Source organism: Labrus mixtus, chromosome 10 (genome assembly GCF_963584025.1).
Source record: "Labrus mixtus chromosome 10, fLabMix1.1, whole genome shotgun sequence".
In the NCBI taxonomy this organism is placed as follows: domain Eukaryota; kingdom Metazoa; phylum Chordata; class Actinopteri; order Labriformes; family Labridae; genus Labrus; species Labrus mixtus.
The window spans coordinates 3,234,349-3,254,476 of record NC_083621.1 but is presented as its reverse complement, the minus strand read 5'-3'; the positions used below and the strand labels follow the sequence as shown (position 1 = coordinate 3,254,476).

The 20,128-nt window shown below is 41.5% G+C and overlaps 1 protein-coding gene and 1 long non-coding RNA gene across 3 annotated transcripts in view; one reads left to right on the top strand and one right to left on the bottom strand.

Moving 5' to 3' along the window:
• rxfp1 (relaxin family peptide receptor 1) overlaps window positions 1-20,128 on the bottom strand; it is a 77,292-nt gene that overhangs the window by 43,730 nt on the left and 13,434 nt on the right. The window lies entirely within an intron of this gene.
• Window positions 16,143-16,496, top strand: LOC132981656 (uncharacterized). The gene is made up of 2 exons (XR_009674635.1): window positions 16,143-16,244; window positions 16,325-16,496. It is a non-coding gene; the product is annotated as an uncharacterized LOC132981656 (long non-coding RNA).

Genomic DNA, 20,128 nt, shown 5'->3' with positions numbered 1-20,128 from the left:
CTTGAGTCGTGTCTATCCAGAGCCTTCCTTTAAATCCAAATAGAATCCCAAAATTACTTTATCAACTTTTTCTTTTTGACCATTTTTTGATCAAGTCATTCAAACAATACCGCGTCTTATCTCGTTACTAAATATATAATGTCACCATACATTATAATTGCATTATACCGACCATAATAATCATATTCTTTATCTGTTTCATCTATACATTATTGTTTACCCCTTTTTATATTAAATTTTACACATAAAATTCAGGACTTTGTCTGTGTGTTTTCTTGTTTAACATTTCCAGAACTTACTTCTTTCAAGATATGAAACTGACTGATTAATTAATTAACTTCTTAAATCCGAGGTTAAATAAAGATATAACATCTTAATAATTTAATTACGCTACACTTAAGATCTATTCAAAGACTTATGAATAGATGTGACCTCATTCGGAACAGTCAACAGCCCTGAATTACAATTACAAAAGCAAAAACGCTGCTTGCAAAATTCAATTGAGGTCTCTGCGACCCGGAGTCCTTGCTGGTTTTCAGTCTAGTCATCTGATCGGGAACTACCTGGGATGCCATGTAAATGTAATTATGTACTTTGGCAGAAGAAAAACAGCAGCTGTACTGCGTGTCCTGCAGGGCTGGGACTGATGAGTGCTACTACAGAGGTTGTTTATTGCAACGTGTTTAGCATTATAAGGCTCCAGAGACGATGTCTGACAACTCTGAAGGCACAAGGACGAGCTACAGACAGATGCTACATACAGCTGTAAGGAGAAACATGACAAGTTTAACTGAGCAGAAGGCTATTCCATACGCTCAGGGCTCTATAGCAGACATGAGGAAATGTAACTCGAAATGCTGGGAATTTGAAGAACTGCTTTTCATTGGGATTCACAGAACGTTTTCAAAGTTGATAACAAGAGAATCTTTGTACTAGATATGTTCAGAAAACGATTTTTCTTAATACAGATTTCACTAAACTGAGTATATGGGCCAAGGCGGCATACAGATCCAAATCAATGCAAAGACAAAGACTATTATATTTCTACAGTTGTAGACTTCAAACCCTGTATGGATGATATATGAGCAATGCTGGAAGATTGCTTGATCCACTATTGGAGGGTCCTGTGATTTCAATCCCTGTCTCCTGCAGTCATCATATCAGTGAGTCAGTGGGCAAGAGACTGAACCCCTATATAGTATTAATGTTTAATATAATATTATCATATTAATGGGGGGGGGGGGGGTCATTGCATTTAAAGAAACACACACACCAAAACGGAGCGTTCTGAGAGAGCTGGTTTATACAGGGTCACAAACCTCCTCTGGTGCTTGATTCATGTTATATTTTGATCAAAGCACAGCACAGATGTTTCATTTAGACCACAGGGGGACTGTTTGAAAAGGTGGGAGAGGGGTATAATATGTCCTCTTTAATGTGCACGAGTGTATAAAAGGGATTATGGATGTTGCACAGTGCCACCTTCAGTGTGTTAATGCATGTCTGAAAAGGTGTAGGTGACATGTGGAAAGAGAGAGAGATTTTTGGTCTGTGGCTACAATTTAAAGTAGGAGAGGAGTGTTTTTTTCATGTGATCGAGCTGCGCTTTGTAGCTCACTCCAGGAAGTAAGCGTTGTTATTATCAGCCACAATTTTGTTCACATCAGTCAAAGCAGGAGAAAATGTCAAGAAGTGTGGACCGTCAGGGTGAGCCTGCTGTGCAGCTGTGCGCCTGAGGTTAAGTCCAGGAGCTCTGCTAAAATCTAGGCAAGCCTGTTTGCTGAGTTTATGTAATGCAGGAGCAGCTGCTGCGCTCAGAAACTCGTTTTTTTTATTGATGTTACTCCCTGCTGAGGAGATCATCATGTTACCGACTTACCTTACATCGTTTTTAACAATTGGGAGAAAATCTTTACACTGTACAATTGTAGTGAAATGATGCAACTGTGTTCAACCAAACAGACTGAAAAGCTTCATAATACGCTCTCAGCTATGAATGGCTTTTTTTTTTTATTCTTCACTGAGCCCGATCTTCAGTAAGAGGATTAACCTGTCAGGACCAGTGTCACACCAGCAAACTGAGCCACTGGCATTAAGGTCTTGAACAAAAAAGTATATCCATTATGTTCTGGAAACAATAAACACCAGCTGGCTGAAAAGATTGACGTCATGGACTCAGGTTATGTATTTGAAGACCCTTTTCACAAGCTGCAACAAGACATGCTGGAATAAACCGCGTCACTGGAGCTGGTTAGTCGTAAGATGCTTTGAAAGAGAAAGATTCCCCACTTTATGCAACACATGAAAACTGATTCAAAACAAACATGGCCCATATTCACAAACATGCTGAGAATCCTGTCAGAGAGCGACTCTGAGCAAGGAAGGGGCGGAAGATGTTATCTTGGTGAGGAGGCGTGGATGACCCCGTTGCTAGGTATGACACATTCTTTCAAAAGCTGGGAGTGGCTGACCCAAGTGAAATCAATCAGACAAATCATGGAATTTAACCAGGCATCATGTCATTATAACCTCTTTTTTTTATCAAATGAACATCTCTGTTGGATAAATGCTAATAGCTGCGGCAACATGGCGGCCTTAGCAGTCTGTAGCGACTTGAGTTGGGAACCAGAGGGACGCCAGTTAAGAGTCTCAGTGCGGACCAAGACATGGATGTCGGTCTGGTTGCTGGAGAGGTTCCAGCTCGAGCAAGGCACTGAACCCCCAACAGCTCTGACGCGCTCCCTCTGTAGCAGCTGCACTCCGACATCTCTCCATTAGTGCATGTCCACAGGTCCTGTTTGTGCATGTGTGTGTTTGAGTCCTGTGTGTGTGTCTCTAACACACTCACACAGTATGATGTCGTCCCGAATTTCACCTCGGGTAATAATAAAGTATGCATGTAAAAATGTGAAGAGCCCTTAATCAGTGATTAGATGAATCTATGGAGTAAATCAAATAAGAAGGACTCAGCATGCAGCCACACTTTGCATGAAATAAAGTCCAAGATGGATTGAAACGTCGGCTATGATTCATTTAGAACGTCTTCAATCAAGACCCCTTTTATCCTCTGTAAAACAAGTCCTTCCTTTCTGTACTTCAAAAATACATGATTAGACACAAATAACTAGTCTAAACAGCAAATGTTTGTCAACAAACAAAACAGGGAGAACATCTACTGCCAGATGTGTCCTCTTTAAAGCATCCAATCAGAATAGCTCGTTCAGTTTCTGCTCTTTTTGGAACTCGTTCCAGGCTAAGGGAGCAGCAAAGTTAAGACGTCTTTTTCCCCCAGTTCAGTTCTGACTTTTGGAGCAGGCAGCAAGAAAAGGTCGTGGGATTAAACACCACAGCATGGAGAGCACTGAACATAAAGCTGAACCTTATCTGTTCTTACATCTAAGAGCCTCGCTGTCAGAAGACACAGGGGGAGCTTTACGGTTATTCTCCAGCGAGTGAGACGAATCTTACTGATAGTGTGTTTAACTTTGAGATTCTAACGTCCTTATTTGACTTCTTTTTTTAAAATGTATTTTCTGGATTTTTACCTTTACTCTATAGGAGAGTGGAAAGAGTAGGGATCCAGGGAGAAAGAGAGAGCGGGAAAGGAGCCACAGGTCAGACTTGAACCCGGACTGCCCGCTTGGGAGACTATAGCCTAAAGCGCGACCAAACCACTAGGCCATCTGCGCCCCCTTTCTTATGAAAATGGGTCAGTATTTACTTGGATTTCATAAAGACTTGGAGTCTCCTGTGCTCTTGATTCATTAAGATGATATTAGTACTCTCTCCATCTAACCTGAGTATTAACGCTTCATGGATTCATAAATCACTTCAGATAACTTGATTAGATCTGAGCGTATGAGATGAAGAGATTTGACATCGACTTAAAAGTTTTCTTGAACATAAATCTGTCTGCTCGGTCGCACAGAACCACCTGTCTCTCTCTCTAAGGGCCTGTCTCCACTAATGGATTTTTCATCCGCATGACCTCATTTCATGTGGCTCAATGGCCACAATGGTCACTACAGAGTGGATTTTTCATAATATATGTCAGAAAAGGTCATTTAGCCACCTGAAGCCTGCTTACAGTGAAATTGTGCAGAATATTATCAAGCGTCTGTAGGAATTACAGCACATGCCGACATTTACTGCATCGTGTTAGAGTGACAGAGAGTGTAATGCACACACATGATTCAGTAGAACGAGCTGTCCAGCAGTATGCAGCCACACTGAGTTGATATGTCTTTATTTCCAGCATCAAGTAAAAGTTATTATAAGACCCACGCACGCCTGGAAGTCTATTTTTTGTGTCCGAGCGTGTGACAGTTGTATCGATCAATATCAACATTAATGTTAACAGAGTTAAGAGCTTTTTTTTTTTCCAGACCCTGGAGGTCCTTGAGTTACATTTCTGGCCGCATTCAAATATGCATCACGTCTAAATGTCATGTTATACTAAGGGATTGGAAATGGCAACCTCATACGTGACCATCATTCAGAATTTGTCGCAACTTTTTGTTGATTAACTTTTCATGAAAATACTTTTTCTGCAGTTGTTTGTTTTTGGGTCATTTTTCTGCATGTTTTCAGTACTTTGTTTGTGACATGCGCAATATTTCTTTCAGACACGGATACCTCATTATGAAGCAAGAGGACTTACAGCTAACATTAATCACAAACAGAAGAATGCAACAGAAGAAAAGGTACACGAGAAGAAAATATATGAAACAAAGAATGGGAAAGAGGAAAGCAACAGAACTAATGAAGCCAGTAAACAGGATTTTACATGTAAGTAGTGCTGGAGTGGAGAAGCAGTGCTTACAGACATTCACATAATGAGATGTGCTGAACCTGACAGATTAATATATATATATATATATATATATATATATATATATATACATATATATATTTTTTTTAAATTTATTTTATTTAACCTTTATTTAACCAGGTTGATCCCATTGAGATTAAAAACCTATTTTTCAAGGGAGACCTGGCCAAGACAGGCAGCAGCAAAAACACAAAGTTACAGACGGAAATACAAAGAGAGACCTGACAGTACAATTTACAAAACACAACATTTTGGATTAAAATGGAACCGTATGAGTCATATCTGGGAATCAGCCGTTCAAACAGCCGAGCTAAAACATCGACATCCTATAGAATCTGCTTCCATGTTTTTCATTTTAGATTTAAAAACATTTAAGGACACCAGCTCCTTGAGCTTTAAGTCATTCTGCAACAGATTCCAGGCTGAGGGTGCAGAGTACCCAAAAGCCCTTTTCCCAATTTCTGTCCGAGCGTTTGGGACAAAGAGTATAAAGAGGTCCTGAGAATACAAAGAATACTGTCTGGTACTTCTCTGCATGATAAAAACACAGAGATATAGAGGAAGCAGACCTTATATATTAAGGTGTAGCAGTGTATGAGCCTACAGGTCGCCAAAGCGGGCCATCCAACCCGAGAGTACAACTCACAATGGTGAGTCAGAGCTTTACAATTTGTAATGAACATCAAGGATGCATGGTAGGCTGTATCAACCATGTGGAGACACTGAGCAGAGGTGTGCATGTACAAAAGATCACCATCTAAAACAGTGTGTGTCTTGACTGAACATCAAGATGTGCAGTCCAGTTTACACTGAGGCGAGCGGGAAATGTTTTTTATTCATTTTTTATTTATTTGTTTATTTTGACAGGGACAGTGTACAGCCAATTAGCTGCACCAGAGTTAGCTATAAGCTAATTTACATCTGTAGTCCCTGGGCAGGAGACAGAGACAACGTCTCTGTGAAGATACACTAACAACATCATCACAACAGTAAGACAGTACACAACCACTGAATAATGGTATTACACTAGTCCACAGTGAAATTCATACATTATATTAAAACAATAATAGGCTAAGAGCACTTGACTTTAAAAATTACACTAAATACACCTGGCACATCCATCATCATCACTAACAAGTTCATGAAAGCTGCCTTGAATTTAGTGAACAAACAGATATGTTTCCTTTTAGAGCAGCAGCTCCCAATACACTGAGTGCAAGGCTCAACACAACGTCTCATGCATCTCTTTGTGTGTTAAATATTTTAAAAGGCTGTTTCAGAAAAATATTTTAGACTGTGCATCCATGTTTTCTAGCTTTATGTTCTTGTCTTCTGTGCTTATGTTTTCTTTACTGTCTGTAAAAATGAGATGGTGAGCATGTTAACATACGTATGCAATTCAAACTAGACAAACACTCCCTGCATGATGGTGATGAATGCTCATTGGAGGGCCCCTAATTTATTTTTGAAGACCCCTAGGATCACCGGTGTATGAAACCACAACAAAATTCAAATCTCACACAGATCTGTTGTTTTATTCCATCTAAAGAGGCAACATGCTCAACAACATGGAAAATAATCTCCCATTATCTGCACATTTTAATTATAAGAGCACTATGCAAAACTGCAGCTATTGATGAAAACATTTACATCCAAGATGAAATCATTAACCTCACCGACCTTCCACCAGCAGATAACTTAACAGGTTAATTATATGTCAAGAATATGAAAAAGAGAGAATTAGGTGTAAGAAACAGAAATGGAGGACGATATAATATTGCTGCCATCGTTATGAAAACCTCCTCAGCCGAGGTAAAATATGTACCATGTTCATCAGCAATAAATCACATTTTTGTAAGATAAAACAGAGAAGAGTGAGAAGCAGAAACATCAGCCCTGAACGAAGAAACTGATATCTTCATGAAAACCATCCCCCTCAGAGTTGAAACCCGATTAACCCCAACAAACTTAACACTCCTTTTCTTTGCCTCAAATTCTATGCACAGCTGCAGAGTTATCATTTCACACAGCTCCCTCATCAACACAGTGTCTCAATTAAGCAAATGCAAGAAAGGCGTCTGATCCAACCTTCACAACAGGGTCCTAAGACGCTGACTAGACTCTTCTCCTCTGTCGCCCCCCGGTGGTGGAATGAACTTCCAAACTCCATGTGATCTGCAGAGTCCCTCTGCACCTTTAAGAAAAAGCTAAAGACCCAGCTCTTTCATGAATACCTACTAACTTAATGATGATGGTCTCCATATTATTGATGATGATGATGGTAATGACGATGGTTTTTGTTTGATAACGACGACTTATAAGATGGTTTCTATACTGATTAGAGCTCTCAAGAACTGCCCTCAATGTTGTGCTTTGCCTCTGGTCACTTCCTGTCAGCACCTGTGTGTCCAATCAGACTCAAAGCTGATCGTTTGCTCTTACTGACATTGTTCCTTTTTTTTCTAGATCCTTGCTTGTGTTGTTCTTACTCTCTGATGTACGTCGCTTTGGACAAAAGCGTCTGCTAAGTGAATTGTAGAATAGAATTGTAGAAGGGCTTAAGTGTAAAGAACAGATATAATAGGACCACACAAGAATGATTCCATCCTAATGAAAACATCCTTATCTAAGAGAAGTATGATGAGACAGAGCTCGCTTCTGCAAATTCATGTGTGCTGCATGTTTAAACCGCAGCATACCAGTCATTGTGATTCTTTTACGCTGCTTTCCTTTGCTGAGCTCAGTTATCTGGGGGCCGTAGCCAAACATGTTTCGTGGTGGTCATTTGTCAAACGACTGTGGGAGGGGCCTCCATGTGCGAGAATATGTGCTCAAGGAGATATTTTGATCTGAAGAATGTCAGCAAAGACAATTCAATGTTTGTAGGACAGCTACTCTTCCCAGGTAGAGAGATCCTGCAGGTAGAGACGCAGGTCCTGTAGTCATGCTCGACTGTGGTTTGTGGATTGTCGCCCACAGTGTTGATCTTTTAGCGAGTGGGCCGGCCATCCTCCACAGAGTCCGCTCCAGTAGCAGAGCTCCCCTCCCCTCCCACCTGCATTCTGTGCAGAGGGCAACCAGCATTTGCCAATCTCAGGTGGAGTACGACAGGGTCTTCATGGGATGCTTTCAATCTGGAAAAATCTTGTCGGAAAAAGCCATAAATGGCTGCAAATGAGACAGCGTTATTGCCGGTGGTTAAGCCCTGGGGTGACAAAGATGGCGCCTATGCCGAAGGTTATAGACCCCTGCTCTTCACTGAAGATTTCAGATTTTTACTTATTAAAATATCAGATAAGAAACAGGTACATTCAGAGGCAGAGGTTACTAGGAAACATGTTTTTTTTGGTCCACAGGGCAGCATCACTTTATCTGAAATGAAGAGTGTTCCAGGTCAATCAATCAACTTTTATTTGTATAGCGTCAACTCATAACAAGTGTTATCTCGAGACACTTTACAAGAAGCAGGTAAAATACCTTACTCATTGTCTGTTAACATTACAAAAGAGCAGGTAAAAAGACCTTACTCATTGTTATGTTACAAAAAGCAGGTAAAAGACCTTACTTATTGCTATATTACAAAGATCTGGTCTATCCATCATGAGCACTTTAGCAAAGCAGCAAAAGTTACAGTGGTAAGAAAAAACTGCCTTATTAAAAGGCAGAAATCTTCGGCCGGATCCCCGGCTCATGACGAAACAGCCTTCACAGGCCTAGACTGCGCCGGGCTTGGAAAGGGATAGGGGGAGAGATGGGATAAGATGCAGGAAGAGGGATAGAGAGCAAGGGGGTGGGGGGAGGTAGACCGTCCATCAGCAATCCGGTGGGGAGGGGAGGGGGTGTGGGGGGTTGTTCTGGCAGGCCGCCAACCCACGATCCGGTGGGGAGGGGGTAGTGGTGGGGTGGGGGTTGTTCTGGCAAGCCGTCAACCGACGATCTTGAGGAGACTAGGAGAGCTCAAGAGCTCCCAGGAAAGTAGGTGGTTAGTGACTGAGATTTACAGATAGATACATGCAGTAATATGATGTACTGTATATGCAGAGAGAGAGAGAGAGAGAGAGCGAGAGAGAGAGGGACAGAGGAGCTCAAGGTGCCAGTTCCCCCGGTAGTCTAAGCCTATAGCAGCATAACTAAGAGCTGGTCTACACCAGCACCGGCCCTAACTATAAGATTTATCAAAAAGGAAAGTTTTAAGTCTAATCTTAAAAATACAGACTGTGTCTGCCTCCCGGACCCCGGCTGGAAGGCGGTTCCAGAGGAGAGGAGCCCGATAACTGAAGGCTTTACCCCCCATAGTACACTTGGAGACTGTAGGTACCACCAGCAGGCCTGCACTCCGGGACCGCAACGCTCTCGAGGGACAGTACGGCACTAGTAGCTCCTTAAGATAAGATGGTGCCTGGCCATTTAGAGCTTTGTAGGTGAGAAGAAGGATCTTGAATTCTATTCTAGACTGTATAGGGAGCCAGTGCAGAGAAGCCAGGACAGGAGTAATGTGGTCCCATTTCCTGGTTCTGGTCAGTACACGAGCTGCAGCATTCTGGACCCGTTGAAGAGTCTTTAGAGATTTGCCAGAGCACCCTGACAAAAGAGAGTTACAATAATCCAGTCTGGAGGTAACAAATGCATGAACTAGTTTTTCTGCATCACTTTGCGACAGGATATTCCTGATCTTGGATATATTACGAAGGTGAAAGTAGGCTGTTCTTGAAACTTGACTGATGTGAGAGCTAAAAGACATATCTTGATCAAAAATAACTCCTAGATTCCTAACAGTGGTGCTAGATGCCAGGCTGATGTCATTAAGGACAGTCACATCACTAGAAAAAGTCTCTCTGAGGTTCTTAGGGCCTAGCACAATAACTTCAGTCTTGTCTGAGTTAAGTAGCAAAAAATTTCTGGTCATCCAGGTCCTAACGTCCTTAAGGCATGTTTCTAGCTGACATAACTGACTGGTACCATCGGGCTTCATTGATACATAAAGCTGAGTATCATCTGCATAACAATGAAACTGTATGGAGTGTTTCCTCATAATATTTCCCAGAGGAAGCATATATAATGTAAAAAGAATTGGTCCAAGCACTGAACCTTGTGGGACTCCATGGCAAACTTTAGTGTGCATAGAGGACTCATCATTAACATGTACAAACTGAGATCGGTCTGATAAGTAGGATTCAAACCAACTTAAAGCAGTCCCTGTAATTCCAAGCAAATGCTCCAGTCTGTACAACAGGATCCGATGGTCAATGGTGTCAAAAGCAGCACTAAGATCTAACAAGACGAGCACAGACAGAAGTCCCCTGTCTGAGGCTAGAAGTAGATCGTTTGTAACTCTAACTAGTGCAGTCTCAGTGCTATGGTGGACTCTAAATCCTGACTGGAACTCTTCAAATAAACTGTTGTCATGGAGAAAGTCACACAGCTGTTTAGCTACCACCTTCTCCAGGATCTTCGAGATAAAAGGAAGGTTGGATATAGGTCTGTAGTTAGCCAGAGTTCCTGAGTCCAGAGTAGGCTTTTTAAGTAGAGGTTTGATTACCGCTACTTTAAATGCCTGTGGTACATAGCCTGCCAGTAAAGACATATTGATCATATCTAATATGGAGTTGCTAACTAAGGGAAAGACTTCCTTAAACAGCTTGGTTGGGATTGGGTCTAAAAGACAGGTTGACGGTTTCGATGCAGAAATAATGGAATATAACTCAGGTGAGAGTTAAAAACAAAAGACTTTAGAAATGTTTATGTCTCAACAGGGTGGCAGCTTTGTAACTGACCTAAATCCCATTGAGGTGAAATGAGATTAGAGCCTCATGTTTTTTGTCTGAGCTCCGCTTGTACTTCCTCTACCCTCACTGTTTTTACATTCTGTCAAACGCTTCAAACTAAAATACTGCCGGCAGGCGAAGATTAAGTCGAGCGTTCCCCGTTTCAAATCACATTTTCCAGTCTTTGTCTTGAACCACTATTTGTGGACAGCTTTCACACAAACCTGCTTGTGTATGTAGGCGAGCTGAAGTGGGAGGTATGGTAGTAGATAATGAGTCTGTTACCTCCTGGGTGTCACGGGAACACAGTGAATGTAAGTCATTGTAAATGCAGAGTACATGAGGGGGAAAAAAAAGGGGATCCAAGGTCGGACTACACGTTATATGTGATGATGGTTACAGCTGGATCCAGCAGACGTGGGGTGTCAGGACCCTCGTGTAGTGTGTCTTAATGAATGACAATCAAGGCCAAGTCTGGGACGCCTCAAGACCTCCAGACAGAAAGTCTATACAGCATGTTAGAAAGTCTAACAGTGTTCTCACGTCAGCGACATCTGCACACACAACAGTCCTGAGCGTAAACAAACAAGGCGAAGCAGAGAATAATGATGGAGTCGGTGCTGAGAGATCGATCTATGAGACGGAGGAATTTGTGACGATTCACAAATTTGTGTGCTGTGTGATCGCCTCATCTCACACAGTGACCATGGCAACACACAAAAGTTTTGTGTAGTCTTAACTTGGCATCAGTATAGTACTAGTGATGTTGATTCTGGGTCAGGAACCTGTATGGATTTGTTTTTTCTTCTTCTGTGGTATCGTTTACTGTGTTATTGTTGAAGATATATAAACTCCCAGCTGAGGGTAAGGTTCAATATCTTAAAGACTAGATCCTGATTCATATGGGAGAGCAGGCCACAAGGTGTCAGCTTCATGATGAAGGGTTTAGGAGAGCGAGTCAAATGGAAATATTGTTTATAAGAGGTTCAGTCTGAAGGGTCAGAACTCCTCTCATGACTCATTTTATTCAGCCAGAGGGATCACTGTGCAAATCTAAAAAACATCAAAGAGGAAGTAAGAATTGTTGAGTGGCATAAACCCAGCCGGCTGATTCTGTGAATATATATTTTAGATGTCTATTGTGCTTTATTGGTTTTTCCAACGTCTTACAGTGTTTTGTTTTCAGCTTGTGCATTACGATCGTTGTGCTGCTGCTGCTGCTGCTGCTGCCATCAAGAGGTAAGAGGAATACCCATGAAGCCTTTTATATTTTTTTTAACCCATTGTGCAAATGCATCTGAAGAATGGAACGGATTGTGGGGTGGACCAGAAGACTCCCAACAAAAATGGGAGACAACAGCTGTAGCATGAAAGAAGCGAGGCTGAGGGCTTTAATCTGCGTTCATACAGTGTCTATGTAAAAGCACAAACGTGCAGCAGAAGTTGTTTTTCAGACGAGGAGAGGCAAGTTGTTCTGCATGGGGATGGAGGCTGTTCAGTCAGGTTTAGGTGTTCTCTATTTATAAGTCAAAACAAAGCAACATGTTGTTTGCATGTTTCTCTCTTCGTTCCTGTGTGAACAGCTAATCATGGCTGCGCTCACGTTCCAGAAACGTTCCTGAGGTCATGGCACTGGGGGCAAGGCTATATTAAAAAAAAAAACACACACACAGTTTTGCACTGCTAGCAAAGCATGGCACATTTTGTGAGAGGACTTCCAGGTTAACCTAAGATGAACAATGACTCTCAGTGTTTCCCCTAGGTTTACAGCTTTTTTTTTGGGGGGGGGGGGGGGGGGGGGGGACAGATGGACGCCGACACAAACACTTGTGGCTGCTCCCCTAATATAATGGTAGGGGAAACACTGACTCTACACCAGACGTCACAGATACTAAAACAAAGATCTTCATATCTTCATAGCTTCACCTGGACAACAGTGGGTCTTCTTTTTCCACATCCTTCCTGAGTTAGTGAGTGAGTGAGTGAGGTTCTTACCCGCCGTTGACTCAATCTAAACAAAATCCAGATCACAGCTGGACATTGAAACAGTCTCACAGCTGCACCCCAGACTCGATTTGATCAGTAGCACAAAAACAAGCCCACACTAGACTTTAAATCTTTAAAGAAGATTTTTCATCATTGTTTTACGTTCAGGGAGTTGTTCTTCTTCAGAGAGTCATGTTTTAAAGATTATGATTAAAGCTGATTGGCTGTTGTTACATCGTACAGTTTCCTGCTGTAGTATCACTTTTAATTGCTTCCTCTGTAAAAAGCTGCCTGTTGTCACTGAAGTTGTGATCCTGAACATCTGCAGCCGATGTTTTGCGATAAAGTCTAAAAATACAGGTTCAAACTGGATCCAAAGAACATAATTGAGCACACCAATCACTAAAGGCAAATTTATTTTGGAGCAAAAGTGTCCCTTAAGTATTTTCTTTGGATCGTGCCTGAGAGAAGGAGTCCACTGAATTATACTGTGAATGTCTCAAAGTCCTTCTCTGAGAGCAGCGGCCTCCATTTGTGGAGCTGCTGAAATGTAAGTGTTTCCTTCTACTCTAAAAATATAGGCTTTTTTAAGCAAAGAGTGTGATTGACAGTGTGTTGAGTGTATAATAATAGATGTTAAAGTGTTGAAATAACTGCTGTTCACTTACGACTATGCGACCGCACACAACCTATTCATAAATATGACACATCGCTCCTCATGGCAAATGACCGCAACGGTTCAGACTCGCTGTTGGAGGGTTAATCAATGCACTCTCACTCCACACTCAAAGACACTCAAAATGTGGAGACCCTCAATCAATCAAAATCATCATTCAGTCTCTGAATAGCAACAAAGGAAGACGGCGGGTCCAATCCTGTGACGGATCACACCAATCATCTGCCAACAACACAGAACAGAGTGCTGCCATAGTTTAATCAAAGCTTCAATGGGAAGAAGTGATAAGTTAACCAGTGGGAACTTTTTGCACCTCGCCTCACCTGCTAACAAGCTTCTTAAAGAGAAACAACTTCAAGCATGAAGTGTGAAAAAACAGAAAGATGTCAGAAGGTTCTTCTAATCTGTGAATGACAATCTGCAGGGGGATGATTTCTAACACTTTCATCAGATAGGTGGGCATTGCGTGGGAGCCTCGCTCAGGTGCGGCTCCATGCTCCCTCATATGTCAGAACGCAGCTGGAGTCCCGAGACAAAGGAGTTCCTGAGATAGATAATATAATATATTTGGTATAAAAACCCGTATAAACACCACCACAAACACACATAAGGTCGTTATTCCCTACCGTCAAAACAGAGTGTTTTATTCTGAAAAAACAACTGGATGTTTTTTGGAAAATCTTTATTGTCCCGAGGGGCAATTTGGTTTGCAACAGAGGTAGTCAATACATCCATAAATACATACATAAAACATAACTACCATGGATATCACCATGATGGGCGTGATTGAGTTAAGAGACAAAGCTTATTTAAAAACCCAGCAGCTGATGGAACAAACGACCTCAGGTATCTGTTTGATTTCGACCTCCTTACATAAGTGAACCTCCGCCCTGTTGGCAGAAGTCTAAACTCTGCATGCAGGGGGGGGTGCTGAGGGTCTTCCAAGATGGCCTTTGCCTTTTGAGTGGCTCTTACTTGAAAAACATGGCCGAGATCATTCAAGTCAACACCAACTATCTTTCGGCAAAGTTTAACAATATTTCCCAGCCTGTTTTTGTTAACGATGCGGAGGTTACCAAACCAGCAGATCATCACAAAAGTCAAAATGGACTCAATTTTATAATCTTGTTTCGGTGTCTGACTTCCTGTCTCTCTCGATCTGCTCTGTGGTAACTTGATGCGCCGTGCTCCGGCATCCAGCATCAATCAATCAGTCATTTGAATAAATGTCCTGCCTCATTAAGTGTAGTGTCTGTTAACATCAGTTTGTGGGACGTATCTCTCTGTTGCGTTGTTTGGATGGATGTGTAATGCCTTCATGAGCACATTTTTTCACCGCCCTGTGAAGCTCCAATCTCTTGTATCAAAGAAGAGCAAATGTGCAACAGAATAAAGGAAACACGTCGCCAATCAGTAACTCAAGAACATGCACAGTAGAACGTTTTATAACGATGTTTATATTGCTGATTTTACCTTTTACTCGATAACTACATAATATTTGCTTTTTATTTTTAAAACTGTACATGTGACCGATTAATCGTCCATCCGATAATATCGGCCGATATTAGCATATCCAGTGATTATCTCTATCGGCTCATTTTATCGCAGATATGCGCCGATTTTACAAGATTTATTCCCCAGTCAAATAGCATTTTATTTGAGTTTCACTGTATTACACTAGCAGTTATCTGTCACCAGCAGAGGGCGCTATATGGATTACAACAAGCATCATCACTCTCCAGAGTGTCAAGCGGTGATGCAGATACATGCTCAGTTACTTTCCAGTTGGAGCCATAAAAAAATGTACTTAAGGGACATTTATGCTCCAAAATAAATTTGCCTTTAGTGACTGGCGTGCTCAATTATGTTCTTTGGATTCAGTTTGAACCTGTATTTTTAGACTTTATCTCAAACATCAGCTGCAGATGTTCAGGATCACAACTTCAGTGTGTGACAGCTAACAAGCAGCTTTTACAGAGGAAGCAATTAAAAGTGATACTGCAACATGAAAACAAACGCAATATATAATATATATCTACATCTAACATAGATCTAAGAAAGATATCGGCCAATATATATCTGTATCAGATTTTTTACTCTCCTCAATATTGATATCGTTATCAGCCTCAAAAATCCCACACTGGTTGGCCCCTTTAGTGTGTATAGCCTTTATTTAAAACTAATTTTCCCTGAAGTTCTGTCATTCATGTGGGGAGTGGGCGGGCGGCGCACAAGACACTGTGACTGTGACAATTGAGCACCAACCTATAGAAAGATCTTCCTTGAGTCCCTGTGGATGAAATTAGAGCGAACTTCCTCGAGGTGTTAATGAGAAATCTCTTTCTTAGGAATGGGATTCACACGAGAATTTACATACAGTTGTATATGAGACGAGATGAGTTCTGGTGATCTGGTGTAGTAGAGGCAGACAAATGATGGGAGTGGAAGCGTGGATTAATTGAATCAATTTTTAATGTAGAGTTAAAGTCCCGACTGAAATCACTACTTTAAATTAACAACAGAAAATATAACAAATGTATACATTATTATAAAACCTTTCCCCCTCTATTTAAATAATGATTTCACTATTTAAATGTGTCTTTATTGGTTTATTTTATATTGGTATATTATACCTGACTGTATATGCGCATTACTCTTCTTGAATAAAGCTAAAAAAAATGTAAAAAAAAACAACAGGTGGATGCAGCTGGTTCTGGAAAACGTAAATGACGTCACTTCCATACTGAATGAATCAGACGAAGTAGGCACAAATATCTGTCTACTGTGTGTGCATACTAAATAGTAGGTACTAACTGTATGCAGCACGGATAGTACGTACTGCCTACTGACAGATTGAGTATGTACTTGGCAATTCGGATACGGCCCTGGTGATTACTCACACCGGCAACTCATCTGCTCATCTGCCTCAGGTTAAGACCCTGGGTTCAACTCGACTCATTGCCAGATTATTGAGTCTACTGAAGTGGTAGCTATGATCGGCTGCTCTTAACATTTGTCAGAGTTTATTCCAGTGAGTCCTAACAGATTTTCTCTCTTGTTGTCCAGATTTTCACCGGTGTCATCTCCTCCAGTCTGCTCTCCTCTCAGACAACTCAACCAATTACCTGCCTGCCTACGAAACCAGCTAACTCCATAAGTCTCCTCCACGCCGTCACTACCAGCCAGCCAGTCAGCCATCCACCTTTACCAAGCCCTACAATAAAACCTCAAACCCTTCTGCTGCCGTGTCTGGTTTTGGGTCTAAACACAAACCGTAACAGGAAGAGCCTCACAGACGGTGTCTTTTGATAATCACCAGTGTTCAGGAGAAACACATCACATTTAGAGAATGCACTGCATACTGATGACTCGGACAGTTTTCAGCCAGACATATCAAAAAAATTTGTTTTTGAAGACTGCCTTGTTTTGTCTGGTGACATTCATCTTTCTACTTTATTGGGACAGCGCTGCTTTGATTACCACGGTCACACCATAAACACAGAGCGGCTGTGTCTCCTGAACAGAGAGGTTACCATTAGCATTGATCAAGACGCAGCGATGACTCAGATGTTTTCATGTTTCATGAAGTGATTCCTCTGAACTCATTAAAACCAATGTGAGAGTTTTACTCCCCCATCCTCTACTTTATTATCTTCATATTCTGCATCAAAGCTAAAAAAACACACACAGACTCCCACTCCGTTTTATGAAAATATGGCACTCCAGCCCCCCTGCTGTTCAACAATCTGTGATGTTAAGAGAGATTTTTTGAAAGAGGCCAGATCAGCAGGGGTTTCTATCGAATTCAAATCTGGTTAGATTTTTTTCCCCCAAAAGGACATTCTTGAGGAAAAACGTTACATACAAAACGAGATCCGTCAGTGATCAATACGGTGCCGTTCACTGCCACTCTAGTCAATGCTTCAGTTTCCTCAGCGAGCGTAGCGGCCTGTTTCTGGAGCTTGCCGCCTGCAAGCTATGTTTTTCTCCATTTCAGATACGCTGCAATCTTTTTTTTTTAACTGAGCCCGCTACAAGCATGCGTCAAGCTTGACAGAATAGATCGACCAGGACAGGAAGTCAGACTAGGAAACGCACAAATTGTCCAGCCAATTTCAAAATAAAACACAATATACATAAACATCAAATTAAACCACTGTTTGCACGTTTTTTGCACCGTCAGCGAGGTGATCTGGCACTACTACAATCCGACGTCCATGACGCCCAGCCTCCATCATCGGACTGTGTCATGCCCACAACCACCGCCGTCCTCGTTCATGCATGGCCTGCTCCGACCTCCACCTCAGCAGCAAAGAAGTGTGGACAACAGGAACGTGAGAAATACAAAGGAGAAATCCTTCCTGCATATTATCCCATATGCTCTTTTTGTAAAGTGTCTAGAGATAACACACATTACAAATAATAATAAAAAGAATCAGTCTTCTTCTTGATGGTCTTTTTTTGCTTTTGTAGATCACAAAGAGGCATCAGTATTAACTTCAGTCTGTTTCATTGCAAACTAAAGATGCCTCACAGGAGCTTTAAGGCCCATATTTAAAAAAAGATGTGGTGATCATGATCCCTCTGATCAGAATATTACACAATGTTCCTTTGCATTAACATCCATGTAGTACTATTGTGGATTTATACTTTTATCTGGACCCCCTTCAGTAGCCTCGGTTGGTTCCTAAAGCTGCACTTCTGCTTCACATACACGCGCAGAAAGTCCCAGCTGGTAGATTCATCACGTGCATCCATGGAAAATTAGCTAATTGCTGTAATCGTTAGGAATTACCGCTATACAAAGAAAATGTTCCACGCTGATACATTTTTAAAAATCAGTCAAAGCTTCACAAAGAGCAAATGTTCAAGGCCTCACTGCGTTGAATTGTATTACTATACTGTGACTTTCTTTTATCAATGATCGGTGAAGGTTTCCTCAAGTGAGTCAATTTTTCCCATTCCAGATATTTGACTGACAAATCTTTCATCTACTCTTCAGGTCAAAGTGAAATCTGAAGGCTCTCGATGGGCCAAGCTCTGAATTCATCAAAACAAAGACTCCACAAACTTTCCTCTCTGTTGGATGATTTCTGATGAGATGACACCTTGGTGCCCGGGATGAAAAAATAAAAACACATTTTTACAGGCACTACTGCGCCGTCTTATTCTTGCCCACCTCTGAATAAACGTCCGCTTTTTAAAAAGAAAATTGAGTCAAGGTAAAACTGAATCCAGCACTGCATAGAAGATGTTTTCAATGATTGAATTCACTCCTTTTATCAGAGATAGATGAGTACTGCAGCACGGTGCTGAGACTTTGGAAACAATACATAAAACATGTGAGGGATTAAGTTGCAAACTCCTGTTGGAGAAAGAATGACTGAGATTATTTTATTGGATTTTTATCTGAAGTAGAACACTAAATATGAATTAATGTCAACGTATTGTCTGCGACTTCATCTGAAAGTTAGAATAACATTTCTTCTTTGTTTTACCAACTCCTGATTCGATTCAAATACCCAGACTAAAGAATTTGCAGAAACTAAAAACCCCTCAGATACCAGTGTGATTAAGAAGTATAGACACTAGTTGTGGATGGGGGGGCCTCTGAGGGCCGGACAAACTTAAACCAAAGCACTGGCCACAAAATGTGCACATTCTTTGACAGCAGGTAAAAACCTCCTTAAGGGGGCCCCATCTGACTCGCGTTGCCCTGCTAAGCGTTGCAACATTATTGCTGTGAAAAAACAAAATTCATCGATGAAGGTCAACTAAGAAAAATAAAGAGGAATTATCCGTCTACAGGAGCGGAAAAAAGTGGAAGAGGAGTAAGTGTCGGCGCACTATCAGACATGTTCATGGTGATGGTTGTGGCTGGAGGGCCCCCCCAACTGATGTTTGCCTCGGGCCCCAACAGATTCTACAATCGCCACATTGCCGACACACTCCTTTAAAATGTTTTTCAAAGAACTTGTTTTCTTGTGTCTTCTGTTTTCCGAGACTCTCGTTTTCTGATTTTTTTTAATGTCTAAATTGATGAGAGCCCTTTTTTTTCAACTTCTGCAAAAATAATCGTATCATTAAAAAACACAATCAGACTGAAATATGAATCAAATGAAAGCAGGGCTCTGAAAATAAACTCTGCATGTAGTTTCATGAGCAGTGGGCTCTGTCCATGGTGCTGAAGAGGTGGGGAGAGCGCTAACTTTTAAAACAGATTACACATCCGTCTCATTGCTCTTTGACATGATGTGTTTCTCGTGCACTTCCTCCCTAACCATGTCCTCTAGTGTCCTACATGAGGAGTATCAGCTTCTGCCCTCTGGGAGACGCTTTAGAGTGCCAAACTTTGAGAGGAACAAGTACAAACACTCTTTAATTCCTCACTCCAAATCACCGCTGAACAAACAGTAGAGCCGACGCAGGTCACACCCCACCCCCCACTCTTACTCTGACCTGCTGCACATTGTGGAAGAGTGATCTTGTACTATGACTGTTCTTCCTTCAGCTGAATTAAATCCCAGCCTCGTGTGTGTGTGCATCCTGAATCTCATCTCTCAGCAAAGAAAACTTTCCTTACAAGCCCTTTCACATTTTCATACACCAGCTCCTTACATTATTTATGTTCCCGCTCATGCACTGTGATTCCACACATATTCTGTTTTATGATCTGTCTTTAACGTGTGATGTGATTTTGATGTGGGGATTTTATGAGCTTGGAGTTCTACAATTCTACAATTCCCTTAGCAGACTCTTTTATCCAAAGCGACGTACATCAGAGAGTAAGAACAACACAAGCAAGGATCTAGAAAAAAAAGGAACAATGTCAGTAAGAGCAAACGATCAGCTTTGAGTCTGATTGGACAC